This window comes from Gadus morhua, chromosome 23, assembly GCF_902167405.1.
Source record: "Gadus morhua chromosome 23, gadMor3.0, whole genome shotgun sequence".
NCBI lineage: Eukaryota > Metazoa > Chordata > Actinopteri > Gadiformes > Gadidae > Gadus > Gadus morhua.
This window is the reverse complement of record NC_044070.1, coordinates 20537164-20541826: the sequence shown is the minus strand read 5'-3', so window position 1 is coordinate 20541826 and position 4663 is coordinate 20537164. Positions and strand designations below refer to the sequence as shown.

At 43.0% G+C, this 4663-nt stretch overlaps 1 long non-coding RNA gene across 1 annotated transcript; it reads right to left on the bottom strand.

The window, feature by feature from the left end:
- Positions 1–761: 761 nt before the first annotated feature.
- LOC115537771 (uncharacterized) lies at positions 762–2344 on the bottom strand. The gene is made up of 3 exons (XR_003974872.1): positions 2308–2344; positions 1586–1646; positions 762–1209 (listed from the first exon to the last, which is right to left on the bottom strand). It is a non-coding gene; the product is annotated as an uncharacterized LOC115537771 (long non-coding RNA).
- Between the last annotated feature and the right edge of the window lie 2319 nt (positions 2345–4663).

The window sequence follows — 4663 nt, the reverse complement described above, 5'->3', positions numbered from 1 at the left end:
ACTTTGTATGGAAGTTGCGCCGCCCCTTCGCTTTTGGTGTGAACGCGCCATTACTTTAGTTTCACCAGAGCCCGTCTAGGAAGAGCCTGGGCACTCCCTATACGCCCCATTGTACCGATCTTGGTTGTAGTTCCAGTAGACATCCACTAGGGGTGATCGCGGGCGAGTCCAGAATGAATGGGAGTCAATGGGGCTAGACGGCTAAATATGCCTCTTTCACCTGCTTGTCGTTGAAATATCGCAAATTTTATTGTAGATTCCACAAGTTCAATATAGATTATAGTTCAAAAGTCAAATGAATGAGCACTTATGTCCTTTCGATTTCTTACAGTTTGGGCCGTTGTTGGCCGTATACGCTAGCATTCTGCTAATGAATGCTGATTGGTCAGGGACGGACCTGCGACTGATTACGACCAAAGACCCTCTTGACGGCATCTGAAGCTGAAGCGCATCGGAAACATTATCTTAAGGAGGACTTTCCGTCGAAGTTAATTTTTGCGTACTGTAGGCCTATTTATATTTTCCTGCAGGCCCTTTTATTTTTTATATAGTTATGTATGGTGAAAGTACATGGGTATAGATGGAATTTCTTCCATTTCTCGTGTTCAATGTTCAATGTGTTGTATACATGGTACGGTATGACCACCTTAAATTATACAGTCAATGTCCCGCTCAATATCATTTCATCTGTCATTGTCCATTTTTCGAAAATAAAGATAGTTAAAAAAAATGCCTAGAAAATGTGCGATGATAAACTGCTCCAACAGTGGAAAGGGATTGTCCTTCTTTTCTTTTCCCAAGGAAAGAAAAAGGTAACGTTCTTGCTTGCTCCTGTATGAATGGTCCTAGGCTACCTGAGGCTGCACCTGGTAGGGAAAGTTGCGCTGGAGCCCGGGTAAAATCGCACATGGCTTATTCAAGTTGCGCGCTAGACATTCTCTAAAGTGTCGAGACTCAAGCACTTAAATTACCTTAACCGAGTGTCCCATACAAATCGTTTGTTAACGATTTAACAACTTCAAAATCTGCTATTACTGTAGTTATTTTTTTTGTAGGCATTGGGCTAATGACCTTGCACAGAGGGAAAACCATCTACACCACTTGTCATTGGTAACAACACTGAACATAGGCAGGGAAAAAATGACAGAGGAACAACAATATAATAAAAGAGGAAGAAGACTTGTCCGTTGCCACAGCATCAAGATCCAACTGTAGAGATCAAGAAAGGAAGAGGCATGAGGAGGAGTACAACAGAACACTGCTCTCTAGGAAATTGTTTACTGATGTAAACTAAGTTGATGCAGTCTTACAATTATGATTCTAATCCAGGTTTCTATTTCAGGAGAAAGAAATGGCTCATAAACATGAGGCGAAGTGACCTCAGACACTCCATGTCACATGAGGAGTAAATGCAGGGGGGCTACGTTGTCTGTGAACTGCATTTTGAGGAATGCTACCTTAAAAAAGTGAGTAGTGCATATTGGAAGAAATGAGAATTTAAATTAAATATAATAAAAATCAATAGATTTACTGATACATTGTGCTGTGTGTGCTTCGGATAGCACAATGGAAAGGTGGCACTCACCAGAGATGCCATCCCCACACTGGTGGATTGCGACAACCCGCCACCACTTGCCTCCCCACCTCTTAAAAGGCGAAAAAAAAAAGAAGGTAACATAACTGAGACCAAGACCAACATACAAATAATTAAGACCCTGAAATAACATTTACATACATTACATTGAATGAAATAACTTTAACTGATCCTTTGATATTGACTGATTCAATCCTCAAAAGCTAAGCAGAGTCAATCTGAGGAAGAAGACAGATGTATAGACACAGAGGGAGGGACAGAGAAAAGCACAGAGGAGACAGCAGAAATGATACCGGAAAGGACAGAGGAGACTCTAGAGACAACAGTTGAAATGGAGGAAAGGACAGAGGAGAGCGCAGAAGGGACAGTAGAGTCAAATGGAGGCACCAAAGAACAGGCTGAGGCTCAGGTGACAATTCTGCACAGCAGTCTCCAAAAGAAGGACCAGGTGATGTTCTGAGCTTCTTCAATTTCAAAATTCTGACTAGCATTATTATGTAGCAGACACACATAAAGGATGCCTTTTTTGTTATTTCAGAGAATAAAACAACTAGAGGCACGCCTTGCAAGGCTGCAAAGGCTAAGACGCAGGAAAAGGAAGCCAGCTGGCATGCCAAAAAAATCCAAGTAATGTCAATGACAGACAAACAAAATATGCCTTTAGAATTATCAAGACTTGATTTAAGGGAATGCATATTGCATTTTAACACCACCTTGTTCTTTCGTAGTCCCCATAAAATTATGGAGGAGATGCTCCAGAGGTGTCCTGAGGGCTGCCGGAACTTCATTAGGGCACAACTGTCAGAGGCAGGGGAAAAGGACAGAGGGAGAAGGTTCAACAGACACATGAAGGATCTAGGGCTGCAGCTGTTACACAGCAGCCCAAAGGCCTACCGTCAAATGAAGGCCATATTCTCGCTTCCTTCTGGAAGGACACTTCGGCGTCACTAGAATTTCACATAAACGATGTGACGCAGTTAGCTGTGATTCAAAGCTCTTCCTCTTTCTGATCTGTCTGCCATAAGGACCCAAGCAGCTCAATCTTTACTTTCAGAACCTTTGTTAATGTTCTGTCTCGCTTCTAAACACTTCTCTGTTATTTGGTGAACACCTAAACCTCTTCATTCCCTCCTTTCCTTGCATTTGTTATTCTATATTTCCATTCAACACGGGCAGCACACGTTTCGTCACAAGGTACCGTTTCCTGAATTCCTGTTTTCTTACCAGATGTATTCAAACTATATTAATTTATTCTTACTAAATTAATCTGTTTCCAGTCCAAGCTGATTGTATCCATGATTGTGGTGTAAAATAGGTTTAATGAAGGAGTATGCGTCAGGACATCAGTAACTAGTTTTACCGTGTTGAGGGCGATTATATACGGATCCTTCCTTGTATTGTGGACTTTTATTCTGTAGGGAGGCCAGAACGGTCAGAGTTTCATTGGTAACAGTTAAGAATTGATGGTTTGGAAGTGTCGGATCTAAAGGTAAATAAATAAGTCCATAATTAAATGAACGTGTTAGAAGCAGTGTGTGTGTGTGTGTGTGTGTGTGTGTGTGTGTGTGTGTGTGTGTGTGTGTGTGTGTGTGTGTGTGTGTGTGTGTGTGTGTGTGTGTGTGTGTGTGTGTGTGTGTGTGTGTGCGCGCGCGCGTGAAGACATAGAGAATGATTAGAATGTAGCTCTAGACAGAGCGAGTGATAGAGTTTGTGATCTAGACATAGGTTGAGATAGAGTGTGTAGTTCTAGACTGAGGGACAGATAGTGTGTGTATGTCAGACAGGAGGAGGATAGGAAGTCTTCACTGAAGTCATTTCATGTTTGGTACTTAAAGAGAATCCAGAGAAACAATATGGCATTGTGTTTGTGTCCAGGTCTCCAGTCTACTATGGATGAGGAGAGAGAGGAGGGGGCTCCTACCTCTAAAACCACCCTGTCTGGGAAACATGGCCGCCAGAGCAAAGCTAAGAGGTAAGAAGTGGATCTCTCTGTCTGTGACTGTTGTCCTTCTCAGAGCTCAGCACTGATATCTCATGACTCCATCATCAGTCTTAGTAAAAGCTGTGTGTGTGTTGTGTTGAAGCCCAGAGCAGCGGGAGAGAGCAGACTCCCCTGAACCCAGCTGTGTCTCCATGAAGAGTGACTGGTCTATGGATTATCCGCATGACTTTAGAGATGGAATTCGGTCTATTAAGAAGAGGTTAGGATTTATCAGATATTCTACAACTATATCTATCAGACATCTTTTAATCCTGGTTCTTGTCATTCTATAAGATTCCAGAAGGAGAGAGCAGACTCCCCTGGACCCAGCTGTGTCTCCATGAAGAGCGACCGCTCTATGGGTCATCCTCCTGACCTTAAAGATAGACGCCCCTCCAGAGAGGAAGGGTAAGGATTTGTCAAAGATTATAAAACTACAGCATCTATCAAACACCCATAAATCCTGGTTCTTGTTTTTCTATAAGAGTCCAGAAGGAGAGAGTGGACTCCCCTGGACCCAGCTGTGTCTCCTTGAAGAGCAACTGGTCTATGTATCATCCTCCTGGATTTAAAGATGGACGCCCCTCCAGAGAGGAGAGGTAGGAGTTTCCAACTAGTAGTTTTACTGACTGATATTTACAATTCAGGAAATATTTGTATTAAAAAGATTGTGTGTGTGTGTGTGTGTGTGTGTGTGTGTGTGTGTGTGTGTGTGTGTGTGTGTGTGTGTGTGTGTGTGTGTGTGTGTGTGTGTGTGTGTGTGTACGCACGCTGTCTCCACAGGCGACCACAGGAGAGGTCAAAGGTTACCAGTGCTCAGTCTGTACAGCAGAATCAAGCAGAGCTGATCAAGGTGTGTAAATGAAACAAGACATTTGACTTCAGCTCTAAACAGGGGCGCCGTAAAGGGAGGGGGGGGGGGGGGGGGGGGGAATTCATCATAATCAAGTTAATATATTTCGAGTGAAAATGTTATCGATTAAAACAGCAATTTAAACAAACAAGGGGTTCGTTCCTCCATGTTTGGCTAAATGTTCAGTATAGTCTATATATTCCAGAAGGAGAGAGCGGACTCCCCTGGACCCAGC